Raw genomic sequence first — 18,762 nt, forward strand, 5'->3', positions numbered from 1 at the left:
ACTGCAATGAAGCTACTATGAAAATCCCCTAGTCACCACACTCTGGCGCCTGTTCGGGTACACTGAGCGAGAATTTAGCACGGCCAATGCACCTAACCGGCACGTATTTTGGACTGTGGGAGGAAACCGGAGCACCCGGAGGAAACCCACGCAGACATGGGGAGAGCTGCAGACTCCGCGCAGGCAGTGACCCAAGAATCGAGCCCGGGTCCCTGATGCTGTGAGGCAGCAGTATTAACCACTGTGCCACCCTAATTGTTAGTCGCTATTTAGTAATGAGTTAATACTGCTACTACACTGTGTTCTTGCTGAATAAGGCACAAAAAAACAAGAACTCAGCATTAGAGAGATGGATTTGTTGTCTGCTGACATACACAGAGGGTTAATTCTTGCGAGAATTTGCGTACCCTGGGAGCTCCTACAATGATCTATTATATAGAGGATCCATTCTGTGGAATACGTGTGTACTATGTGATTGTGCCCAAGGGTAAACATAAGGTATTTATCGCCAAACAATAGGTATCAGGTTCTAAGTATTAAACAACTGTTTCCCTAAACTGGGAATTGCAATTTCAGATTCATGTAGAAAGTAATGCAAAAGACAAGGATGTTGTCTTAACTGGAAATTTAAGAAGAGCACACACAGCAATTTCTGCTCCTTGGTTCACCAGATTGATTCCGGGGATGAAGGGGTTGAAGTTTATAAAATTATGAGAGGTGTAGGTAGGGTGAACAGTTGGAAGCTTTTTCCCAGGGCAGAAATGATAATTACAAGGGGGCACAAGTTCAAGGTAAGGGGGGGGGGGGGGGGGGGGGAGGTTCAGTGGAGATGTGCGGGGGAAGTTTTTTACACAGAGGGTGGTGGGGGCCTGGAATGCACTGCCAAGTGTGGTGGTTGAGGCAGACACGTTAGTGACATTTAAGACTTATCTGGATAGGCACATGAACAGGTGGGGACTAGAGGGATACAGGCGGTTGGTCTGGATAGGACAACATGATCGGCGCAGGCTTGGTGGGCCGAAGGGCCTGTTCCTGTGCTGTACTGTTCTTTGTCTTTTGTACGAGGAGAGATTAGAGAGTTTGGTTTATACTCACTGGGGTTTAGAAGGATGAGAGGGGATCTGATCGAGGTATCTAAAATTTTAAAAGGAATTGATAAAATAATTGTAGACCAAATGTTTCCTCTTATGGGGCATTCTAGAACAAGAGGTCACAGGTATAGGTTGAGATTTGAAACTGAGATGAGGAGGAACTATTTCTTGCAGAGGGTGGTGAATTTATGGAACTCGCTGCCCCATAGCCCAGTGGAGTCTGAATCGTTGAATTGTTTCAAGAGGGAGATAGAGATATTTCTAACAAAAAAAAAGGAAAGAGGGATATGGGGAACAAGTGGGGAGGTGGATTTGAGACCAGGGAGAGATCAGCCTTGATCTGATTGAATGGCGGAGCAGGCTCGAAGGACTGAATTTGCCTACTTCTGCTCCTAATCTCTATGTTCCTATGAGACACACAGATCAAATCCTCGCTTCACAGAGTGAATTAGCGGAGTCTGTATCAGAAAGGCTTATGTCCAACTCCCAAGTTGTGAAAATCCTGAACCAAGGATTGCTTAAGAACGCAGTTCAGATACTTCTCCAATAGAACAAGCCACACCTCTGGAAGCTGACAACAAAGCAACTTCATAGGAATGAAGTACCTGATGTTAGTGTAGAACAGACTACTGAGGGTATTGAAGAAAAAACTCCAGAACATCCTATCTTACCAAAATAAAATCGATGTCCACCAAAAAGACTCTTGCATTAACTGTACATATGTATATAATAATACTTGGTAAGGTAACCTATGTTCATAGTGGGTAAGTGTTAATGTTTAAAGTTTGTTGTCGTAGTATTGAAGTAAAGGGAGAGGGATGTTAGGCATTGTAATTGCCTCTGTTTGATTCGTCACGTGAGGAACGGGGACATCATCAGAGGCATTCACAGGTTTTTCCCTCTCTTCCATCTGGGACTGAAAGCAAGCAACATCTAAAAGTTTTAAAGTTTATGTATTAGTGTCACAAGTAGGCTTACATTAACACTGCAATGAAGTCACCACACTCTGGCACCTGTTCGGGTACACTGAGGAAGAATTTAGCACGGCCAATGCACCTAACCAACACATCTTTCAGTCTGTGGGAGGAAACCAGAGGAAACCCACGCAGACACGGGGAGAATGTGCAAACTCCGCACAGACAGTGACCCAAGCCAGGAATTGAACCCGGGTCCTTGGCACTGTGAGGCAGCAGTGCTAACCACTGTGGCACAGTGCTGCCCTTATCTATCTAATAAAGCTCGACTAACTGGTGAAGTAACCCATCGTGTGGCAACCTTCTTGTCCTTTTATTTTGCTATACTAGTTGACCACATTCATATAAAACAACATCCTTCCTCTAGTATGGTGCCCAGAACTGGACACAGTACTCCAGAACAACTTGAAATCATTGCATTTTTCATTGCCTCTTTTATGGCAAGGGTAATAGAGATGAAAAGCAGGGAGGTCTTGCCACAAGTGCATTGATTATACCACACCCAGAATACTGCCGACAGTATTGATTTCCTTATTCAAGGAGGAATATACTCGCATTGGAGGCAGTTCAGGGAAGATTCACTGATTTGATTACTGGTATGAAGGGGATATCTTATGAAGAAAGATGGTGTAGGTTGGGCCTATGCTCATTGTTCAGAAGAATGAGAGGTAATATTATTGGAATCTATAGGATTCTGTGGGGGCTTGACAGGTCGATGTTATGAGGATGTTTCCCCTAGAATCATAGAATCCCTACAGTACAGAAGGAGGCATTCGGCCCATCGAGACTGTACTGACCACAATCCCACCCAGGCCCTATTCCCGTAACCCCACACATTTATCTTGCTAATCCCCCTGACACTAAGGTCAATTTAGCATGGCCAATCAACCTAACCCGCACATCTTTGGACTGTGGGAGGAAACTGGAGCACCCGGAGGAAACCCACGCAGACACAGGGAGAATGTGCAAACTCCACGCAGACAGTGTCAAGAGGCCGGAATTGAACCTGGGTCCCTGGCGCTGTGTGGCAGCAGTGCTAACCACTGTCCCACTGTGCCGCCCTCCAGGGGACATCTAGAACAAAGTTTCAGAATAAAAGGTCTCCCATTTAAGACGGAGAGGAGGAATTTTGTCTCTCAGAGGGTCTTTGGAATTCTCTACCCGAGAGCGTTGTGGAGATTGAGTTACTGAATATATTCAAGACTGAGGTGGACAGAATTGTGAACAATTGAGGAGTCAAGGGACATGGAAAATGGGGGATAAAGTGGAGTTAAGGCCAAGATCAGATCAACCGTGATCTTATTGCCTGGTGGAGCAGGTTGTAGGGCCTCTTCCTGCTCTGAATTCCGAGACTTTTATGATCTGATGTTTAGTTTGGGCGTTTAACTACACATTACACAGTTACTGTAAAGATGCTCATTCACCAGTTTAGGGAAAACACAACCTGTTTATTTACAGGTTAAAACTATCCAGAGGCTGGCAGCCTCGTGGCTGCAATCAGCTCCCGAGATGATTCTGAGTACAGAAACCCATACTTACCAGGGTGATTCCCCACTCTGCTCCCTGATTGGTTACCCAGGTCATGTGACCCTTACTCTGCCGGTTGATCCTTAAAGGGACAATCACCACATCCCTCCCCCTCTAGGTCCTTTTATACAAATGTCAATAATCAATTTACACAGTCTAAGATTATTAAACATTTAGTACATGAAGTTAGTCAATTATACATTAAGTCTTTCAGGGGTTTCTGAATCTTTGTGGAGCAGTGTAACTCCTGTGTCTGGGGCGCTTCCACAGGATTGCTGTCAGCCAAAACCACAATGACAGGCGCCTCTTCAGATGCAGGCAGTTCAGTTCTATCTGTTTCCATGGAGACGTTGGTTGTGGCTGCCACAGGACGACCAGGTACTTCAGCGCTAAAACAGTCAGCAACCTTTCCTGATGACAATCTACTTCCTGATGGCAAACTGGATACTGGGCCATCTCTCTTCTTCTCAAATGGTCCATGGGTTTTTGGACAATCCTTCCTTCTACATCCACTTGATGAGACAGGGGTCCAGTTTTAGCAACAATGATTCCAGAGACTCAACTCCACCCACGACCAAAATTCCTCACATACACAGCGTCTTCCATCATAAACAACCGTGTTGACTGACATGAATCATGACTTGCTTTGGTTACCCTCTATCCTCCCTGGCAAATTTAGAAACACGAGGCTCAGTCTCATTCTGAGATGACAGATCATTAACAGCTCTGCTGGAGGGACTCCTGTTGTTCCATGTGGAGAGGACCAGTGGCCAGAAGGAAGTGTGAGATTCTGGTATCCAGGGTTCCTCCTGACTGCTCCATTAGGCCAGACTTAAAAGTTTGGACGGCTCGCTCAGTGAGTCAGTTGGATGCTGGGTGGTAAGGCGCAGTTCTAATGTGCTTTATACCATTGAGTGTGGTGAAGTTTTGAAACTCAGCACTGTTCCACTGTCAGACACAATGACTTCAAGTATTACATGTGTGGAAAAACATTGGTGTAATCTTTCAATGGTAGCGTACAATGTAGGAGACTTTACCTCAAAAACGTCCATCCACTTAGAGTATGCATCAACAATGAACAGAAAGATTATGCCCATGAAGGGACCAACATAATCAATTTGGACTTGTACCCATGGCTGGCCAGGATATTCACAAGGGTGCAGTGGGGTTGCAGCAGGCACTGTTGCAATTGGCACTGTTCACAATGGTTGACTAGGCTCTTGATGTTGGCACCAATGCCAGGCCACCACACATAATCTCTGACGAGCATCTTCATCTTTGAGATGCCCGGATGATCTCTGTGTAATCCCATTAGGAGCGGCTCTCTGCCTGGTGCAGGAACTGACTACTTTCGCTCCCCAGAGTACGATGCCATCCTGACAACTCAAATCATCCCCGTGGGTAACAAATAGTTTCATTTCTCCAGAAACTGCCTCATTGGCCCAGCCTGTAAGTATCTTGCGTCTTTGGACACTAGTGGATCCTGATTGATCCAGTCCCTGATTTGCTTCACTGAGACTGGCAGTGTACCCAAAAATTCAACACCATTTCCTGTGGTACTGGAGCAGCCGTAACACTTTCTTATAAAGGTAAGTGGCTAAGTGCATCCACATTTTCTCTGTGTGCTCCAGCTCGGTGTTTGAATGTATATTCATAGGCGAACAGAATTAATGCCCAACATTGAATTCTTGTCAATGTGATTGGCGGAATAGCCTTGTCTTCTTTAAAAAGACCAAAGTGCGGCTTGTGGTCAGAAACGATGGCAAAATGCCGACCGCATAAGTACTGGAGGAATTTCTTGACATCAAAAGCTATTGATAATCCTTCTTTCTCAATTTGTGAATGGCTTTTTTCAGTCTCTGAGAGGATTCTTGAGACATATCCTATTGGTCTTTCAGATCCGTCATCCATCCCATAGGACCACACTGCACCAATGCCATATGCAGAGACATCGGAGGTCAACACCGGTTCCTTAGATGAGTTAAAATGTAGAACATAGAACATAGAAAGCCACAGCACAAACAGGCCCTTCGGCCCACAAGTTGCGCTGATCATATCCCTACCTCTAGGCCTATCTATAGCCCTCAATCCCATTAAATCCCATGTACTCATCCAGAAGTCTCTTAAAAGACCCCAACGAGTTTGCCTCCACCACCACCAACGTCAGCCGATTCCACTCACCCACCACCCTCTGAGTGAAAAACTTACCCCTGACATCTCCTCTGTACCTACCCCCCAGCACCTTAAACCTGTGTCCTCTCGTAGCAACCATTTCAGCCCTTGGAAATAGCCTCTGAGAGTCTACCCTATCCAGACCTCTCAACATCTTGTAAACCTCTATCAGGTCACCTCTCATCCTTCGTCTCTCCAGGGAGAAGAGACCAAGCTCCCTCAACCTATCCTCATAAGGCATGCCCCCCAATCCAGGCAACATCCTTGTAAATCTCCTCTGCACCCTTTCAATGGCTTCAACATCTTTCCTGTAATGAGGTGACCAGAACTGCGCGCAGTACTCCAAGTGGGGTCTAACCAGGGTCCTATAAAGCTGCAGCATTATCTCCCGACTCCTAAACTCAATCCCTCGATTAATGAAGGCTAGTACGCCGTATGCCTTCTTGACCGCATCCTCCACCTGCGAGGCCGATTTAAGAGTCCTATGGACCCGGACCCCAAGGTCCTTCTGATCCTCTACACTGCTAAGAATGGTACCCTTCATATTATACTGCTGCTTCATCCCATTGGATCTGCCAAAATGGATCACTACACACTTATCCGGGTTGAAGTCCATCTGCCACTTCTCCGCCCAGTCTTGCATTCTATCTATGTCTCGCTGCAACTTCTGACATCCCTCCAAACTATCCACAACACCACCTACCTTGGTGTCGTCAGCAAACTTACCAACCCATCCCTCCACTTCCTCATCCAGGTCATTTATGAAAATGACAAACAGCAAGGGTCCCAGAACAGATCCCTGGGGCACTCCACTGGTCACTGACCTCCATGCAGAGAAAGACCCCTCCACAGCCACTCTCTGCCTTCTGCAGGCAAGCCAGTTCTGGATCCACAAGGCAACAGCCCCTTGGATCCCATGCCCTCTCACTTTCTCAAGAAGTCTTGCATGGGGGACCTTATCGAACGCCTTGCTGAAGTCCATATAGACCACATCCACCGCTCTTCCTTCGTCAATGTGTTTGGTCACATTTTCAAAGAACTCAACCAGGCTCGTAAGGCACGACCTGCCCTTGACAAAGCCGTGCTGACTACTTTTGATCATACTAAACTTCTCTAGATGATCATAAATCCTGTCTCTCAGGATCCTCTCCATCAACTTACCAATCACTGAGGTTAGACTCACCGGTCGGTAATTTCCCGGGCTGTCCCTGTTCCCTTTCTTGACTATAGGGACCACATCTGCAATCCTCCAATCCTCCGGAACCTCTCCCGTCTCCATCGACGATGCAAAGATCATCGCCAAAGGCTCCGCAATCTCCTCCCTCGCCTCCCACAGTAACCTGGGGTACATCCCATGTACCAACCAGCTCGAAGGATGCAGCAATTATTTTACTCTGTTGAAAGCTTCTTTCTGGGGAGTTTTCCAAGACCAACGAGGCTGTTTCTTTCGCAGAATAAACAAGGTGGCCAATAACATCGACAAGTTTGGTAAAGAAACACCCAAAGTAACTTCCAATTCCCAAAAGTGACTTGAGCTCAGATTTTCTTTTGGGGACCGATGTCTCCTTTATGGCCTTGACCTTGTCTCCCATGAGGTGTAATCCATGTGCATCTACACAGTACCCCAGACACTCTACGTATTGTGTCCAGTCCTCTGCAGAGAAGTCCGATGAATCTATCCATAGAAGGACATCTTAGAAAGTACTTCTCTTTTTTCTCAACCTCACTCACCCAGGCCCTCCTTCTTGCCATATCCCCGTAACACCACACATTTACCATCTAACCTACACATCATTGTACACTAAGGGGCAATTTACCATGGCCAATCCACCTAACCTACACATATTTGGACACTAAGGGGCAATTTAGCATGGCAAATCCACCTAACCTACACATATTTTGACAATAAGGGCAATTTAGTGTGGCCAATCCATCTAACCTGCATTTCTTTGGACACTAATGGGCAATTTAGCATGGCCAATCCACCTAACCTACACATCTTTGGACACTAAGGGGCAATTTAGCATGGCCAATCCACCTAACCTGCACATCTTTGGACTGTGGGAGGAAACCGGAGCACCCAGAGGAAACCCACGCAGCTGTGGGAAAAATCCGCAAACTCCAAACAGACAGTCACCCATGGCAGGAATTGAACCCTGGTCCCTGATGCTGTGAGGCAGCAGTGCTAGCCACTGTGCCACTGTGCCGCCTGACTTTGTGAAGATAGAGAAAGATCTTTCATTTTGATAGCACCTTTCATGATCTCAGGACACCTGACAATGCTTTATAGTTAATGAAGTGTAGGAAACACAGCTGCCAATACCCTCACACCAACTTCCGCAAACATCAAACTGATGGCCAACTGGTCTGTTTTGATGTTGATCGAGGGATAAATATTGACCACGGGGATCTTCCCTGATCTTCAAACTCGCGCCACGCGAACTTTTATGTCCATCTGAGCGGTTAGATGGGTCTTGGTTAAACTTTGTATCCAAAAGTAGCACCTCCAACGATGCAGCACTCTCTCAGCATGGCACCCAAATATCAAGATAGGTTTTAATACTGGAACGGGACTTAAACCCACAATTTCCCGACTCAGGAGCAGACGTGCTACCAAAAACGCCACAGCTGGTGCACTGATTTGTGTTTCTTTACTGTTTGAAGGTCAAATTTGCAATGACTCCCAGATGAGCATAAGTTCTTAAGTTCATAAGATAAAGGAGCAGAATTAGACCATTCGGCCCATCGAGTCTGCTCCCCCACTCGATCATGGCTGACATGCTCCTCATCCCCATTTTCCAGCCAGGTGTGGCCTCACCAATGCCTTGTATAGTTGCAACAATACTTCCTTACCTTTATATTATATTCTATTACAGATTTTGATAAGATAGGCAAAGAAAAGTTGTTCCCAGTGGCTGATGGAACAAGGACTGGCGGGGACATAGATATAAGACTTTGGGCAAAAGATGCAGGCATGATGTGAGGGAGGAAGAGCATTTTTACGCAGCGAGTAGTAATAAGCTGAAACTCACTGCGTACGAGGGTGGTGGGAACAGAGACAATGATTTCAGAAGGAAATTGGGTGGGATCTTGCAGGGGAATAAATTGCAGGGCAATGGAGACTGACTGGATCGCTCTACAGAGAGCTGGCAGGGCTCCAATGGACCAAATGGCCTCCTTCTGTGCCAGAATGACTGTATAATTCCATGACACTGGAGAAGGTAGAGTAGCCAGGACTGGGGTTGCAAATCTAAGTTGTTGAACAGTTGCCTGCATATCTGTAGTTTATCTGTTAGCTAGACAAATCTGTATTGCAAACTGGACGGAGCCAAGACTAATCTAGGAGCATATCCATTGTTGCTATGGGGGCAGCACAGTGGCACAGTGGTTAGCACTGCTGCCCTACAGTGCCAGGGACCTGCACAGTTAGCAAAACATTGCCAGTTTCTCCACACAACTGAATTATTATTCTATAACCCCTGGGTATAATTCTAATAAATCTCCTCTGCACCCACTCCATAGCCTTGACATCCTTTCTAAAGCACGGTGTCTGGAACTGAACACAGAATTCCAGGATGTTGAAATTGTCGCTGAATGTCTAAGGTTGAGAGCTCCAGCTGTAACTGGATGAAATTGTATCTACACTACTCGGGCGGAACTTACCGTTGAACCTCACTCTGTTGTACTTGCTGGTGTTTGCAATATAAACATAGTCTCAAGCCACCATGTTTCCTAAACAGTGTGTGTGATGCGGAGGCAGGGGGCTGATAGAAGACAGGGGCAGGGTCTGTCAGCAATGGCTCTTGTTACAACCAAAGAGAAATCACAACAGACAACATTCGATCTTAGCGATCTACCAACAGGACAGCAATCCGGCACATACAAATATGTTTCTCAGTTATAGTTTACTGTTGAATTTATATTATAGAATGAAGATTTTTTTAAAAGTTAAAGTTTATTTATTAGTATGACAAGCAGGCTTACATTGACACTGCAATGAAGTTACTGTGAAAATCCCCGAGCCGCCACACTCTTCGGGTACACTGAAGGAAAATTTAGCATGGCCGATGCTAATGATATTGGAATAGTGTAGGTTAGGTGGGCTTTAGATTCGTTTCACAGGTCGGCGCAACATCGAGGGCTGAAGGGCCTGTACTGCGCTATAATGTTCTATGTTCAATGCACCCTAACCAGCACGTGTTTCGGACTGTGGGAGGAAACCGGAGCACCTGGTTGAAATCCACATAGACACGGGGAGAACGTACAAACTCCACACAGACAGTGACCCAAGCCAGGAATCGAACCAGGGTTGCCAGCGCTGTGAGCCAGCAGTGCTAACCACTGTGCCACCGTGCCGCCTCACTCTCATGAGTTTACCATTAAAAATGTATTTCTGCCGTTCTCCTCAACTACTTGTGGTAGCAAATCCAAATCTTTGGTTAAGATTTGAATTATTTAATTGCTTCTTTCTTACTTTTCTTATTTTCATTTCCTTTTATCCTTCTCTTTTTTGGCTTTCCTCCCTGCCCCCCATTCCCTCCAACACCCTGGCACCTCCCCCCGCCCCCCCCCGCCACACACACCCCCCCCCCCCCCCCCCCCCCCACATCTATAAAGGCTCTGATTTTTACCACTGAGGTTTTACAGGAACCACCGATCTTTCTTTCCTTTGCTCAGGTGACCATTGTGCATGAATGATCCTGGTTGAATTTCGGCTACAGGAGGCTTCACACGAGCTTCCATCCTCACCTACAGAGGACACCTGGACACCTTCCAGCACAAACCACTGGATAGGGATTAGATGCCAAAATCAGATGTTGGTTAGTGACAATCAGGTGCTGATTGTCTGTGGCTCACTAACCTTAGGGAAGGTGATTCAAACTGTAGGGAATGAACCTTGGACCGTTTGAAAGTTAAATGTTCAGACCCATTTGCAACTTAGAACATAGAACATAGAACATTACAGCGCAGTACAGGCCCTTCGGCCCTCGATGTTGCGCCGACCAGTGGAACTTCTCAGATACTGAAGCAATCCATGTCCATATGAAGAAAAACTTGGACAACATTCAGTCTTGAACTGAGAAGTGGTGAATTACATTCACACCACACAGGTGCCAGGCAGTGACCATTTTGATTTGATTTATTATTGTCACATGTCTTAACACACAGTGAAAAGTATTGTTTCTTGCGCTCTATACAGGCAAAGCATACCGTTCATGGAGAAGGAAACGAGAGAGTGCAGAATGTAGTGTTACAGTCATAGCTAGGATATAGAGAAAGATCAACTTAATGCGAGGTAGGTCCATTCAAAAGCAGCAGGGAAGAAGCTATTCTTGAGTCAGTTGCTATGTAACCTCAGACATTTGTATCTTTTTCCTGACGGAAGAAGGTGGAAGAGAGAATGAGAATATAACCATCTCTTCTTGATGTTCAATGTTGTTACCATTGCTGAAATCCCCCACTATCAATATTCTGGGGGTTACCATTGACCAGAAGTTGAACGGGACCAGCCATACAAATGCTGTGGCTACAGGAGCAGGTCAAAGGCTGGGTATTCTGCAGTGAGTAACTCACCTCCTGACTCCCTAAAACCTGTCCACAAGTCAGGAATGTAATGGATTGCTCTCCACTTGCCTGGATGAGTGCAGCTCCAACAACACTCAAGAAGCTCAACACCATCCAGGACAAAGCAGCCCACTTATTGGCACTCCATCCAACACCGTAAACATTCACTTCTTCCACCACCAATGAACAGTGACAGCCATGTGTACCATCGACAAGATGCACTGCAGGAACTCACAGAGTGACTTTTCAAGCCTGCGACCTTTACCATCTAGAAGGACACGGGCAGCAGATGCACAGGAACATTACCACCTGCAAGTTCTCCTCAATGAGCTTATGATGGAGTATAGGAAAGAGATAGAGAATCTGGTGAATTGGTGCAACGACAATAATCTCTCCCTCAATGTCAGTAAAATGAAGGAGATAGTCATCGACTTCAGGAATCGTAATGGAGGACATGCCCCTGTATACACCAACAGGGATGAAGTAGAAAAGGTCGAGAGCTTCAGGTTTCTAGGTTGCCAGATCACCAACAACCTGTCCAGGTCCCTCCATGCTGACGCTATGGTTAAGAAAGCCCACCAACGCCTCTACTTTCTCAGGAGGCTGAAGAAATTCGGCATGTCCGCTACAACTCCCATCAAACTTTCCAGAAGCACCACAAAAAGCATTCTTTGAGGTTGTATCACAGCTTGGTATGTCTCCAACTCTGAACAAGACTGTAAGAAACTACAAAGGGTTGTGATCGAAGCCCAGTCCATCACATAAACCAGCCTCCCATCCATTGACTCTGTCTACACTTCTCGCTGCCTTGGAAAAGCAGCCGGCATAATTAAGAACTCCACGCACCCCGGACATAATTTCTTCCACCTTCTTCCATCGGGAAAAAGACACAAAAGTCTGGGGTCACATATCAACCGACTCAAGAACAGCTTCTTCCCTGCTGCCATCAGACTTTTGAATGGACCTACCTCGCATTAAGTTGATCTTTCTCTACACGCCAGCTATGACTGTAGCACTACGTTCTGCACCCTCTCCTTTCCTACTCCCCTATGAACGGTATGCTTTGTCTGTTTTGCACGCAGGAAACAATACTTTTCACTGTATCCCAATACATGTGACAATCCCTAGAATCCCAACAGTATAGAAGGAGGCCATTCGGCCCATCAAGTCTGCACTAACAGCAATCCCACCTCGGCCCTATCCCTGTAACCCCACATATTTACCCCACTATTCCCTCTAACCTACGCATCCCAGGACACTAAGGAATAATTTAGCATGGCTAATACACCTAACCCGCACATCTTTGGCTTGTGGGAGGAAACCTGTGGTGAACCATCGTTGGTTCCCACTGGATAGTACTGAGCCAGGGGCTGGCCAGTACTACAAGGATGTACATATGTTACTGTTGGGTTGTGCTATTGTTGCTGCTGGGGTTAGGGTGGGGTTGTTATACCTTTGTACTGTAGTGTTGTGGCACATCCCAGTCGGGCTCCGCCTCCTGGGAGAGGTATAAGAGTCCCTGCTCTGGCCGGGACCCCTTCAGTCTGGGATAGTGTATATAAGTTCTGGCAGCTTCGTTACAGTAAATAAAAGCCTTTCATTTACTGATCTTCAGGCCTCGTGTTTGAGTAGCGCATCAAAACCGAAGGAAACCCACGCAGACACGGGGAGAATGTGCAAACTCCACACAGGCAGTAGTGACCCAAGCTGGGAATCAAACCCAGGTCCCTGGAGCTGTGAGGCAGCAGTGCTAACCATCGTGCATGCTAAAAATATCAGAAAATCAGACAATAATAAATCAAATCAGATCAAAGCCACACACCACATTGACTTGGAGCTACATTGCCATTCCTTCACTGTCACTGGGTCAAAATCCTGGAACTCCTTCCCTAACTGCACTGTGGGTGTACCTGCACCACGTGGACAACTGCGGTTCAAGAAGGAGGTTCAGCACCACCTTCTCAAGGGCAATTGGGGATGGGCAATAAATGCTGGCGTAGCTCGTGAAGCCAACATCTCGATGAATAATACATATATATCGAAGGTTTTTGCTTCTCTATTTGTGCAAATGACCGACCTTTTTTTTCCCTTTATTTTCTGTCTACTGTCCACCTTTTTAATGCTGACAGAGGTTCAGATGTTCTAGTTGGGAATCTTAGGGTAAAATCGCTATCCCTTGCCGTTGCCATGGTTACGGAGAGTGCCCCTGTGTGTCTTTACAAGCACGCAGAGAGACGGCTGCAGTCCCGGTGTTCGTGTTAGCAACTGAATTTAATTAAACAGACCTAAAGACTGAACCCGTTCTGGGCGCATGGGCTCATTACTGCTAAGGATGGAAGCCAATCACTGCCGAAGGATTCGAACAATCCCTCTCCTAATGAGGAATAATAATTCTCATTTTCCTTGACGATTCCACTGGGATCTGTGCTCATTCCCAACCAACGAAACACACACAAATAATTCTATATATATATCGCTTTCTTTGACAAGTAGAAATAGCTTCAGGTCATTGACTTTAAACCTTCGAGAAGAGCGAGTAACTCTACAGCACTATTTAATTAATTCCCAACTGAGCACAAGTGCTTTATTATATTTCCTTCCCGCTATTTTAAAATACTTGTACAGGAGTTTATCTTTTAATTTTTTCATCCCCCCTCCCCTCATCAATTTAATTCCCTCTTCCATTAGCATCCTTCTCATCTGAAAGTTGTGACTCTTGTGGTTGGGGTAGACTTTTACATGCATCTAGAACCTTCCATTACCTCATGATGCAGGCAGCCATTTTTCCATTTTGGGCCCAGGTCCAAACCGGAGGATAATCCGGCTCTGGAAGACTTGGCAACCCGGGCCTATTGCACTGATATCTATTATTCCGTTCCTTGGCTGTTTGTAGTTTCTGGGCCGGCTGCTTTGAAGATAATCGTTCTTTGTTGTGTCAGGGCTGAATCTGTTGGAACATGAAGTTGAAAAGAAAGACAAGCTTTTATATAGTGCCACTCACCACCTTAGGACATCCACAAACATTTTATCACCAATTTATCTCTGTTTGATGTTTGGGGAATGTGGCAGCCAATTTGCACATAGCAAGCTCCTAGCAACACTGTGCTAATGGTAAAAAGACCCATTTATTCCTACTCTCTGTTTCCTGTGTGCTGACCAATTCTCAATTCCTGCCAAATATTACCCCCAATCCCATGCGCTTTAATTTTGGTACTGACCTCTTACGTGGGACTTTATCAAAACCTTTCTAAAAATCTAAATGTCCCACATCCACTGGTTCTCCCTTATCTATTCTACTAGGTCCATCCTCAAAAAACTCCTGTAGGCTTATCAAACATGATTTCCCTTTCATAAATCCATATTGACCTTTTCTAATCCTGTTAATATGTTTATTAAGTGCCCTGCTATCATGGAATCTGGCAGTTTCCTACTACTGATGTCAGGCTGCAATTCCCTATTTTCTCCCTTCCTCCTTCTTTAAATAGTTGGGTTAAATTTGCCACTCTCCAATCTGCAGGGACTGGTCGATAAGTCTCTTGTGGGAGAATTAAACGCACAACCGTCTGACTCAAAGGTGGGAGTGCTACCAACTCACAAAGGCTGGCAAACCTTATCCACAGATACAAAATTCCATGGGTAAAGCTGAATTTCATAGAAATCATAGAAACACTACAGTACAGAAAGAGGCCATTCAGCCCATCGAGTCTGCACCGACCACAATCCCACCCAGGCCCTACCCCCATATATTTACCCACTAACCTACACATCTCAGGACACTAAGGGCAATTTTTAGCATAGCCAATCAACCTAACCCGTACATCTTTGGACTGTGGGAGGAAACCGGAGCACCCGGAGGAAACCCATGCAGACATGAGGAGAATGTGCAAACTCCACACAGACAGTGACCCAAGCTGGGAATCGAACCCGGGTCCCTGGAGCTGTGAAGCAGCAGTGCTAACCACTGTGCTACCGTGCCGCCCAATTTCTGCTCTCCCCTCTGAATGCATTTCCCCATGAGTCACGTGTCCACAAACAGGAACCGCATCTGATAAAGAAAGGAGTGGCTTTCAGTGCCACATCATCGCATCACTCAGAACCACCCTAAAGTGCTTAGCTGGATGAATTATATCGAAAAGCACGGTGGCACAGTGGTTAGCGCTGCTGTCTCATAGCGCTAGCGATCCCTGCTTGGGTCATTGTCTGTGCGAAGTCTGCACATTCTCTGCACGTGTCTGCTTGGGTTTCCTCCGGGTGCTCCGGTTTTCTCCCACAGTCCAAAAGACGTGCTGGTTAGGTGCATTGGCCATGCTAAATCCTCCCTCAGTGTTACCCGAGCAGGTGCTGGAGTGTGGTGACTCGGGGATTTTCACAGTAGCTTCATTGCAGTGTTAATTTAAGCCGACTTGTGACACTAATAAATAAACTTTAACTTTAAACTGTTGAAATATGGGCAAGTGTTGCAATTCATTTCTCAAACAGGAATATTCCACAAATGGCACTCTTCCTTGAACATTACCATGGGATCTTTAACATCCATCAAACCCTCAGAATAGACGTGCCCTCCGTTTAATATCTTGACTGAAATTTGGTATCTTCAACACTGCAGCAATCCCTCAGTCCTGCACTGAAGTGTCAGCCTATTCAGGTACTGGGTGTTTGAATCCGCTGTGAGGTAGAGCTAAAATATTACATTTTACTCCTTCCCTACCACAAGGGTATAGAGATCATTGCAGCACTCCAAAGTTTCCTTGATGGGAGCAACTAACTTTGTGTAAACCAGGGAGAGAACCTTAGATCTTCCCACTTGTACGCCTTCGGTTTATCTTCATTGCCTCCAGACTGTAATGCTCCATCGGTGTCCTCATCAGCCTCCCACTTTGCAACCACTGGAAACTTGAGTCAATCCTTGCTACTAAGCTGTCAACTTGCACCACATCCTAACTAGGACAGCCCTGTGCTCACTGATATAAGTTGGCTTCCGGTCCAGTAGTGCCTTGATTTAGAAGTTCACACACTGGTTTATACATTTTTCCCTTGCTTCGCTCCTCCCCATCACTCGAAGCCACTCCAGCCCTCCAAGTAGGCATCCCGTTAAACTGCAACCTAGAAAAGTAGCATGTGGGCTGCTCACAAACCATTCCCTGTAAAATACCACACAAGAAATCTAAAGGTACCACGCATTAAGGTAAACAGGCTGCACGCAATAAAGAAAACTTGGAAGGGAACATTCCCTACAACCCTCCGAATTCTCTTTGGTTCCCCCAGTTCTGGCCTCTTGGGCACTTGTCATTGGCAATCATGTCTTCAGCTGCCTGGGACATAAGCTCTAGAATTCACTCCTTAAACTTGTCCACCTCTCCAATTCTCCCTCCCTCATGGAGGCGAACATGAACAGCAGGTTCTGACGGAAGGTTGCTGACCAGAAACATTAATTCTTGTTTTTTTCTCCCCTGCAGTTAATGCTAATCCCATTGAGTATTTCAACATTTTCTGTTTGTGTTTCTTTGAAATCTGCCACATTGACCAAGCTTTTGGAAACTAATATCTCAAGGGGCGGCACGGTGGCACAGTGGTTAGCACTGCTGCCTCACAGTGCCAGGAACCTGGGTTCAATTCCAGCCTTGGGTGACTATCTGTGCGGAGTCTGCACGTTCTCCCCGTGTCTGCGTGGGTTTCCCCTGGGTGCTCCGGGTGCTCCGGTTTCCTCCCACAGTCCAAAGGTATGTAGGTTAGGTGGATTGGCCATGCTAAATTGCCCCTTGGTATCCAAAGATGTTTAAGTTAGGTGGATTGGCCATGCTAAATTGCCCCTTAGTGTCCCAAGATGTTTAAGTTAGGTGGATTGGCTAAGCTAACTTGCCCCTTAGTGTCCAAAGATGTGCAGGTTAGGTGGATTGGCCATGCTAAATTGCCCCTTAGTGTCCAAAGATGTGCAGGTTAGGTGGATTGGCCATGATAAATTGCCCCTTAGTGTCCAAGGAGGTGTGAGTTAGGGGGATTAGTGGGGTAAACATGTGGGGTTCTGGGGATAGGGAGTGGGTGGGATGTTGTGTCAGAGGATCGGTGCAGAATCGAATGGCCTCCATCTGCACTGTAGGGATTTTATGTTAGGTGAAATGGACATGGTAAATGTACGGGGTTGTTCGGGGGTGGGCGGGGGAGGGGGGGAAGCTGGTGTGTGGTCCTGGGTAATGCTCTCTTTCAGGGCATCTGTGTGGACCTGATGGGCTGAATGGCCTCCTTCTGCACTGTAGGGATTCTATGCTTCCAAGTGGTTTAATGACAAATTTTGTAAAGCACGATATTCTACTGTGTAAAAATTGCTATAATAATGTGTTCTTATAAGCTGGTTAACATTTGTGGACATGCTGACCGATGTATGGGAAACAAAGGCAGAACACTGTGCAGGTCAGCACATTCTGATACAAAATCTAATCCAATCTATTCATTCTTTCTTGACTTAATAGTGCTGGTTGGACTTCATTATTCAATGAAGAGGGTTCTTTGTTAACTGTAACACATCAGGAAAGCAAAAGCCATTTGAGATAATGTGGGGACTGGAGAATAAACTGCTTTGTATTCTTCCTTCGCCACTCTCTCCACTGTATTTTGATATCAACACACCATCAGCTACTTATCTCTTGCCTGCCATCCCTCAAGCAAGCTCTCTCTTAATCTTAAACTTAACATTTGTAAATTACACAGAATTACGTAGGAATTTCAGTTTGTAGAGAGGTCATTCGGTCCAATCTGTCTGCGTTACTGTTTATCCTCCATATGAGCAATAATCTGGTAATTGTCCCAAATAATATAAAGTTATCAGGGCATTAACGGTATCATTGGAGGGCCGGTCTGTCTGTCATAGAATCATAGATTCCCTACAGTGCAGAAGGAGGCTATTCGGCCCATCAGGTCTGCACTGACTCTCCCACCCAGGCCCCATCCCTGTAACTCCACATATTTACCCCACTAATCCCCCTAATTTACACATCTTGGGACACTAGTCTGAGGTGCAAGTTAGTATGGTCAATTCACCTAACCTGCACATCCTTGGACACTAATGCCGGAATTCTACCGCCTCTCGCCTGCAAGGAGTAAAATGTAATACTTTTAGCTCTACCTCATAGCAGATTCAAACACCCAGTACCTGAATAGACTGACACCTCAGTGCAGGACTTAAGGGTTGCTGCAGTGTTGAAGGTACCAGATTTCAGACAAGATATTACCATTGACCAGAAACTCAACTGGACTCACCACATAAACACAGTGGCTACAAGAGCAGGTCAGAGGCTAGGAATAGTGTGGGGAGTAACTCTCCAAGGCCTATCCACCATCTACAAGGCACAAGTCAGGAGTGTGATGGAATGCTCCCCACTTGCCTGGATGGGTGCAGTTCCAATTCCACGGAATCGGAGCGGGCGAGGGGCGGACAA

The sequence above is a fragment of the Mustelus asterias genome, chromosome 11 (genome assembly GCF_964213995.1).
Source record: "Mustelus asterias chromosome 11, sMusAst1.hap1.1, whole genome shotgun sequence".
Taxonomy (NCBI): Eukaryota; Metazoa; Chordata; class Chondrichthyes; order Carcharhiniformes; family Triakidae; genus Mustelus; species Mustelus asterias.